The 9,136-nt window shown below is 49.3% G+C and overlaps 1 long non-coding RNA gene across 1 annotated transcript in view; it reads right to left on the bottom strand.

Moving 5' to 3' along the window:
- LOC104867089 overlaps positions 1-9,136 on the bottom strand; it is a 46,042-nt gene that overhangs the window by 657 nt on the left and 36,249 nt on the right. The window contains exons 2-3 of the long non-coding RNA XR_781673.2: positions 3,683-4,824; positions 2,846-3,049 (exon numbers count right to left, since the gene is read on the bottom strand). This is a non-coding gene — a long non-coding RNA (uncharacterized LOC104867089). The remainder of the gene's footprint in view (positions 1-2,845; positions 3,050-3,682; positions 4,825-9,136) is intronic.

The raw sequence follows: 9,136 nt of genomic DNA, 5'->3' as shown, positions 1-9,136 counted from the left end.
AAAAAAAAAAAAACTTTACTCTTTTAAAATAATTTTCTTATGAATTTTGTCACAGAAAAAAGTAACATAGTAGGTTTCAATTCTACTGTATTAGAGTGAAAGCATCTTTAGGGGTATTAGACAAAAAAAACAATATTTGAAAAAGAGAGGCAGAAATTAGGAATCATTGGGCATGACTGGGGAATTGTGAGTCATAGCATTTGACTATAAAATAGGTTAACGTCAGAACAGTGCTAAGAATTAAAGCCTGACGAGATCTCTGGGGCCTTGAGTGGCATTGTAAAGATCCTGAACTTCACTGAGAGGTGAAAGCAGCAAGGGACCTACGAGAGAACTGTATGAGTTAGACAAGTGGGGAAAGGGAAAACCAAGCAGACACCTACCAGGCTACTGCAGCAGTCCAAGCAGGAAGAGAATGTCTAGATTTGGGTTACCATAACTGCAACAGAAGGGAAAGAGGGGAGCCAGGACTCGATTCAGAAAACAACGAGACAAATATAAAAAGTGAAATGAAGGGCCGAACAACTATTGCATAGGTTATGTCTATGCCATTTACACAGATAGCTCTGCAGGAGAGGACCTGGAGTCATTTCCAGGGACGCAGAAGGGAGCTGCTGGAGGGTGAGAGGGAGGAGAGAAGAGAAAAGAAATGGCAGAAGAGAGGCAAGGAAAGGAGAAGAGAGGAGGGAAGCAGAGGAGGGATCAAGATTAGAAAACCCTTCTCTGTGGTAGGAGAAGCAGCACTGTTACCGCTGTATGGGGGGGGGCAGTGCAAGAAGAAAGGGGCCAGAGGCCCACGAGCACCGGAGCAGGGTCAGGAGAGAGGAAGACAGGAGGAACGCAAAACTGACTCCCATGACTGAGAGTCAGTGGTGACAGAGCGACGCCGTCGGCTACCGAGAATTCGACCTCATCCCGGCTGGGGGTGCGCAGTTCAGCAAGGAGGACAAACGCCTCCCCCAAGGAGGACAAACGCCTCCCCCAAGGCCAGGGGTGGAAGGCGGTGGATGAGGGCCGAGGTGATCCTGACAGTGAGGGAACGGTGCTGGGGATGTGCTGGCCCCAGAGAGCCGGGGGCATCTCTGAGGGTCTGAGAATCGGAAAGGCGTTAAACATGGGCACTGGGGTGGGGACGAGGGACACAGAGTTAGGAAGGAGAGGAATGCGCAGAACGCCGCAGTTGATTCTTCTTGGGCTCTGCGTCCCTGGCGCTGCAGGCCTTGACACGCAGACCCACGGCCCCTCACTGCCAGAGGCGGCTTCAAAGCCAGGGGCTAGCAAGGAGCCGCAGCCGGAGTCCCGGGCCAAAGACCATGCTACCTAGCCTGTCTTGAGAGCCCATTCCAGGCCCCTCATGCAGAGCACAGACGCCAGAGCACAAGGCGAGGTATCACTGAAAACAGGATTGGCGCGGAGCCATCTTCCTGCCTCTCCCTGCGCTAAAATGTGAGAATCGGGAAGCATCTGGCCTCCTTGCCCGGGAAGAGCGAGACATGTATCGAGATACATAAACCCTAAAAAGCCCGTTGTAAAGGGTGGAATCCTGAAAATTTGTATTTTGATAGCTTTTAAATATTCTGAAAGTGAGTGCTTCCAGGAGTAAGGTAAATAGTCCCATTTTGAGGGGCATTTGATTAAATTCCAAACATATCAGTGTTCCGGGGTGCGCCTGGGGGCTCCGATACCTCAGAGCGGCTTTGCCAAGAAAGAACAAACGTGCAAGGGCCCGGGAGAGACAAGGGGACCATTCTCCCAGGGGCAGGTTGCAGGGCTGCGCAAAAGAGAAACTCTCCCACTTTTGTCTGCCCGGTGGCGGAGACCTGAATGGGACACATTCGCGGAGCGCAAGGGCTGGCGCTCGGGAACAATAACACTTTGTGCTCCGTTCAAAGGACTCCGAGCCCTTTGACGAGCCTTGTGCTCTTGCTTTCTCTCTGGACTCCAAGAAGATGAGGACTAAACAGGCCCAGGTCCCCGCAGGAGCTACCTCTCCACCTAGGTCCTCCTCCTGCTGGGCCTCTGCTTCTTCTCATCCGGCTCCTGGCCTGCCTTCCTTCGTACCTGCCCTCCGTCCTTCTTGCCTGGGAAGAAACGAAATTACTGAATGCGTGCGCGGGCGGGCATTTTCTTCGTGTGATCATTTTGGAATCCTCACTCAGGTTCCATAGGCGAGCGACGGTCAGCACACTGAGCAATAAAGTCTGCCTCCCACCAACCAGAGCCTGCGCTGAGGCTGCCCCAGAGTGGGAGAGCCTCCCCGCTGGACACAACTTCATCTTGCTGGGCTGTGGAAAGCCCCAGTGCCCAGTAGCAGGGACTTGGGGCACCGCCTTCTACCAGTTAGAGCAAGAAAATGTCAATATTTCAACCATCCGTGCTGCTGAACATTAATCCCGACTTTATTTGGTGCATTCAAGTGAGACTGCAGAGGTTCCTAGTAACTTCCTTAGCCACCTGTTGAGTTCAGGGTTTGAGACTCAAGGACTTCCTGTCTGGCACTCCCCTCCCCCGCTCCTTCCGGTCTCTGGCCACTTCCTGCTTGGTGAGGAGAATCCCAGGTTGACCCTTGAGGGTTGGCAGGGTATTGGAAGACTGTCTCCCAGAGAAGTCCTTCTGTTAACTCTGTGCTGTGTACTGTTCAAGCTTTTCTCAGCAGTCGCAAAGTCAGGGCAGATGACTGAAAAGAAAGCCTATTGTCTCTTACTCTCCCCACAATAAGGCAACAGCTTGTTTACTGTTCTTCCTTACACCCCAGAGGCCAGCACATGATTGAATCCTGGTGCAATTTTTTGACTAAATGAAGGAGGAAAGGAAGAAGGAAAAACAAAATGCCTTCATGCCCCACCTTGTTGGGTTGGCCCCTCCCGGAGCTCAGCAGGGCATCAGGGATGTGGAGAGCCCAGGTTCCACGGCACAGCTGCCCGGGGTGGGGCCAGGACGGGGTCCTCCTGAGCTCCCACCATGGTGTCTCCTGAATGTTACACGGCTAGCAGAACTGGAGAAGCCACAGGGAATCGTGTGTGCAGCCTGTGCTGTTCCAAGTGATAGACTGCAGAAGAAAGACAATCAGGAGACCCAGGTCTGGTTCTGCCACTTGCTGCCTCTTCCACACCCAGGTCACCAGACTCCTGCTTGGGGCCATCAGCCACATCACCCAGATGTGCTACCTGCTCTCACACTCCCTCTATTTCTCTCTCTCTCTCTCTCTCTCTCTCTCTCTCTCTATCTCTGTGTGTGTGTGTGTGTGTGTGTGTTTGTGTGTGTGTACTGAGGCTTGAACCAAGGCCTTTGCACTGAGCCCTTTTCTATTTTGAGGTAGAAATTCACTAAGTGACTAAATTGCCTAAGTGGGGTTGGAACCTGCAATCCTCCTGCCTCAGCCTCCCAGAGTGCTGGGATTATAGGTCTCCACCACCATACCCAGATCCTTGTATTTCTTTTAAAAATGAAGCCCCCAGCCCCGGAAATTGTGTGTTACTTGCTTGGCACCCTCACTACTTTCAAATATGACATTTAGTGGAAAGAAAGGAGCAACATCAAGCTCTAGAGAAAGCCTATTCACCAGCTTTCGCCCTGAGGCCTCCAAAGAGTAAGGAATTGGGTGATTCTGGGCTGTTCCCTCATTTTCCTTATCACAAAAGAGTGGAGAGTGCGGTTTCTTCCCTGGAAACATTAGCCTCACCTGAGCCTGTTAGAAAGGCAGCTTCCTGGTTACATCCTACTTCCAGTTCCCAGGTGATCTTCTGGAGAAGTCCCTACCCCAGCCGGTCCTTTCTCCTGCTCTCCCTCCTCCGAGCCTGTGGCGTAGTCTGGTTGGTGATGACATTCTCTGGCTACCACGGCGTAGGGCTGGACTGACTGTTCTTCTGCAATTGCTCCCAAGTCAAGCAGCCCTGAGTTTGTGGAGCCATAGCTGAGCACATGGCCCGGAGAAGGGGAAGGAGCACCCGCCTCTGCGCTTCCTTCTGCTGCAGCCCCAGGGAGGGAGTGAAGTGAGGACACGGGCCAGCTGCCAGCTCTGGGCTCCAGCCCTTGGAGATCTTTGATGTTCCCTCCTGGGTGTCTGAGGTCCCTGTTTTCAAGAATTTATCGGAGTGACCCAGACGTAGCAAACTTGCTCTGTGTACCTTGGACTAAATAACTGCCAAGGCGATCCCGTGAGGGGCCTTGGATTGTCAGCTTGAAACCTGTTTGGAGTCGACTTCCTCTGGCAAGCTGCTGTCAGACGCAGAAAACAGCCTCACCGGTGTGGCACAGCCTAGAATCCTCCACGTTTGCGTTAGGTGAGAAGCCTTGGCAGAGGCAAGCAGATAGCAGATACAAAACTGGAATAATCCTGTCCCTGCCTCCCTACCTCCCACTTCTATCTCTTTCCCCCTTCTCCTTTCTCAAGCCCCCACCCCTGAAAAGATAACTTGGGGACTCAAGAGGAAGATGATTTCTCTGCATTCTGGAAATTCTGACACACTGAAGACAGAAAGAACCGAATCCTTGCTCAGCTGCCAGGGTCCGATCTGCTTTCCCTGCCCGAATGACTGCAATCGACTCAGCTCACTGATCCAGGCTGCCAACCACAAAAATTACTCAACTCTTGACCCTTCATATCTTCATTTTCCTCCCTCATCTAGGTTCTTCGAGTTACAAAACCTCCATAAATGGATAGAGAGATAGTTGAGTGGGATAAGGCAGGAATGATACGGTCTCCGTTGAAGACGGCAGGCAAAGGTCCCAGAATGAAAGTCATGAGACTTGGGTCCCAGCCAGGGCGTTGCCCCTGGTGACTTGCTGGGAGATTGTAGCCGGTTCCCTCCCCACTGCGGGTCACTGCAAAACAAGAGGTTTGACAAAAACAGATCTTTAGGCTGTTTTCCAACGCTTTGATACCATGACTAAGCTGATATAATGCAGTTATGTCCTATTTGTGGTTTTTAGTGTCCGCGTCTGGATGCCCAGGTTTAGGGACAGCAGGTGTAAGTCAGCTTGTACACCAGATTCATTGACGGCTATGGTCTGGAATGTGGGAAAGGGTGTCATGATCTGCAGGTCTGCCCCAGGCGGGACAGGGAGGACGGGAAGGCCAGAGAGTTCTCTTCCCAGAGCCCTTTCTTCCCTAGCTCTGTGGCCACTAGCAGTCATTTTATACGTATGTCTGTTTCGTGATAGTTTGGTTATCTAACATGTAAATGCCATCCTGTGATAAAGTCTGTTGTCTGGTATGGTGCCTGTTACCTGACAGGTGCTTAGTAATATTTTGGAATAAGTGAATGAGTCTAAATAGCTGAAGGACCTGGCTACAGCAGGCACCAGGAAGACTTCTGCAGCCCTGCACACAAAATCAGAAGCCAGCCTCCGCCCACATCTTCTAAGAGCCCTTGCTGACTCTGAGTCTGGTTCTCTTTTCAGACAGATAACAGTTCTGTAGTCTGACGGGGAAGAGGGCAGTGGTGGGGGAAAGAGGGGTTTTACCAGCACTCAGCAAACCCCTCTTCTGCATATTGCTGTTTAGTTGGTTGTTTTCACAGATGGCTTTACTAAGGGGCAAGTAGCTCGAGATCAAGGACACAGGTCCAGAAGGGGGTCCAGCTACCCCTCATTGCTCAGGAAGATCGTTCTTGAGTCTTAAAAACCTCACTCTGTCCACCTTATTTCTTCACTTGGATTAGAGAGTGCGTGATTTTATAGCTGGGTGTCGGGCTTTATGAAGTCCAGGAGGGAGGGAGGCTCTCTTGGTTAGCTTGGCTCTGTGGCTTGGCAGTCACACAATAAAATGACTTTATCCCCAAACCAGATGTTTTTTTTAAAAAAAAAAAATCTTATGAAACCTCCTCCAAATAAAGAAAAAGCATACTCTATCAGAGCGCTCCCATGATTAGAAGTTTGACATCTGCTATCTGGCTTTACCCACCAGAGGAGAGCACCAAGATGAACTTGGGTCACACCCCTCACACAACTCAGACGTGGTTTGGGACGATTCAGATTTTGTTTGATCTCTGAGTAAAAGCGCCAGAGGCCATCAGCATAGGTCCCTACTGGCTTCTGAAGTTTCTAGGAAGGCATTGGTCTCTGTTCCTGGTAATAGCGTTGAGGCCTGGGGTAGATCCTTGCAGTGACACTGACTCATGATCAGCCTCCTAGAAGTCTCACTTGACCTTTTCGGCACATGTGACACAGGAGCCCATGGCTGCTGCGGTCTTTCCACCCCAGTGACCTAACCCTTTGTGTTAGAATAGTGAACTTGTCCAGACTTGTCCAAGTCTGCACAACGTGCCCGCCTTGAGCAGTGGTTAGATCCTGCTGGTCAGAGGCTGGCCCGCTTCATTCTGGTAGCCTAGAAAGTTTTCTTCTGAACCAGGGATTTGGGGTTCAGTTTTACATATTCCCCAGTAGCAGTACCCGAACTTGCAACTAGACAATTCTGATTAATGTCTAGACTTCAGTCCTCTTACCAACAGGCACCAGGTTTATTTTCTCACCCCAATACCCCTGGCCCATAGAGAATGCTTGACACAGACAGGTCCTCCATTCATAAAAGTCAAGAAAAATCAATGAGAACATGAGAAGAATGAATAAACACACCCACGAACATCCTTGTGGTAAAGCCCTTGAAAAGTTGAAGGTAAATTTGAACTTTTTCTTAATTAACTTATGAGGTAAACAAATTATTTCTTGAGCGTGAGGTGCAGGACACTGAGAGAGCAGAGTGTCTATCTGGAACTTGCACACTCATGGGGAAATCAGATTAGAAGGGACATGCTCACAGCTAAAAATCTGGTGCTTGTATAAAATAGAAGAGCAAAGGAGGCCAGGGATTTAGCTCAGTGATGCCACTGCCTGCCCCATAAGCACAAAGTCCCGAGTTCGATCCCCAGTGTCAAAAAAAAAAAAAAAAAAAAAACAGAGAGAGAAGAGCAAAAGGTTTATAGTCTATCAGAGAGCAACCTTGGCTCCATGTAGAAAAGATTAGGGAATGTGATCCAATCTGTAGGGGAAGATGAGGGAAACTCAGCTCCAGGAATGACCATGGAGACAGATCCTCAACCCAAGCATGAAACACATTTATTCCTCCTTATCACAGCCGAGTATGGGTGACAAGAGCAGAGAAGTTACCATTCCTAGATGGCCTAGGCAGGAATTGCACCACCTACCCAAGCCATAAGCTATGTGACCTTCAGCAATTCATTTAGCTCTTCATGTCTCGGTATCTTTATTGTAGAACAAGAATAATTGTACCAGCAGCCTTGTGGGGTTGCAAGAGGAATAAATGAAATGAAAACATGCAAAGTTCTCAGATTAGATCTCATGCATGGAAATATTCTGTCAATACTAGTTATTATTGGGCCGGGGATGTAGCTCAATGGTTCCACCGCCTGCCTTGCAAGCCCAAGGTCCTGAGTTCAATCCCCGGTACATATATTATATATATATATATATTAGTTACTATTGTCATTGTCCTTCCTGGGTAGGACTCATGTCAAGTGCATGGTTCAGGGTCAGTGGGAGAGGGATTTAGGGATCAGGGCCACACTAGTTTAAACACCGTGCTGGTGGTGTCTAATGTCGGCCCACACTGCTGTCCTCCATGGGATGGTGCTGACCTCAGTGACAGCCTGGAGAGTGCAGGTAAAACTCTGGGGGTCTCACCACCCCACTTTCAAACCTGCTTCCTCACTTCCTGGAGCAGCCAAGGAGTTGCACCATCCATACCATCACTGTCATCGGCCTATTTATAAAAATGTGAAAATAGATCCACTTTTCCCAATGAAAATGCCTTTTTATTTCTTAGTTTTTGATTAGTCCAGGTTTGCAGGACATGACACTCACGTTCGTCAAGAGGAGTGGTCCTTGTGCGTGACACATCTTAATTCTTGATTATTCCTTCCCTCTTCCCTCCCCCACCTCCCTCCATCATTTTTGCAAAAGCTCCTTCTCCCCACGTCCCTTTGCCTTTCTTTTATTTTGTTCTTTACTTATAGTTTGGGTTTTGCATAAGATAAATCATGTGATATTTAAATTTGTGTGCCTGATTTCTTTCACTTAACATTAGGGTCTCAAGGTGCATCCACTTTTCTCCATGACTCAACTCTATCCTTCTTTATAGCAGAGTAGTGCTCCATTGTGTGTAAACACCACACTTTCTTTATCCTTTCTGTCAATAGACCTATAGGCTGCTTCCAAGATTCAGCTGTTATAAATAGTTCTGCTACAGACATGGCTATACATGTGTCACTGGAATACGATGTCTTTAACTGTTTTAGAAAGATACCTGGAAGAGAAATACCTAGGCCAAACGAAGTTTCTTTTTCAAATGTTGATTGTTAGATCCATTCAACCAGCCTTTGTTGAACACCTTCTTCACGCACGGGAGTGGAAGACGACTGACACATGTGTGACTGTTGCTCACAGAGCTGGGCAAACAAAGATGGGAAACCCACGGACTCTCGGATCAAACCTGATGCGACTTCTGGGCTTGGAAAAGTATCGCGGACGGAAAGGTGCTCATGAGACACTGAGGAAAGATTAATTTGATGGATGGCTTCACTAGGTTTTGCAGTGCCTCCTTCCCACTGCATCTTCCCACACGACGTCTCCTACTGGGGAACTTCCACTCCATGACTCATCCCTTGCAGTGCCCATTCTCCTGTGAATCTCTTAAAATCTTCCTCTAGTGTCGCTCAACAAATCTAGCTGCCAGTGGGGAAGCACACACCACTGGCATCATGAGGAGAGGCCCTCGTTTCCCACTGATTTTCCATGGAGAATGTGGAGGTCCCACTCAGGAAAGGATAGGGTTGCTATGAAGTCATTGCTGTGACCGCGCCATGTCCTACCTGGCATTTTCCCCTGGACAACCCAACACAGGGATGTCACATCTGGTCAACAAACAGACACAGAACACAAGCTCCCACCAGAGCCAAGAGGGCGGAAACGGACACACCCCATGTCTCCACCCTGTTTCATTCAAAAGAAAGGGGACCTACAGGTGTCTAGGAAAACGGGACCCCTAAGCCACCCCACAGTAACAAGTACTGAAAACTGCACTCAGGGCCAGACCCTGCTCCCTGTCTACCCAACCCTTCCCTCCCCTCTGTCCTTCTGCACCGAGGTTTAACTCTCATCACTAGACAGCCAACAGGCC

This window comes from Fukomys damarensis, unplaced genomic scaffold (assembly GCF_012274545.1).
Source record: "Fukomys damarensis isolate Sample0158 unplaced genomic scaffold, DMR_v1.0_HiC HiC_scaffold_15, whole genome shotgun sequence".
Taxonomy (NCBI): Eukaryota; Metazoa; Chordata; class Mammalia; order Rodentia; family Bathyergidae; genus Fukomys; species Fukomys damarensis.
Note: the sequence above shows the minus strand (reverse complement) of the source record. Positions and strands in the feature narration are given on the sequence as shown.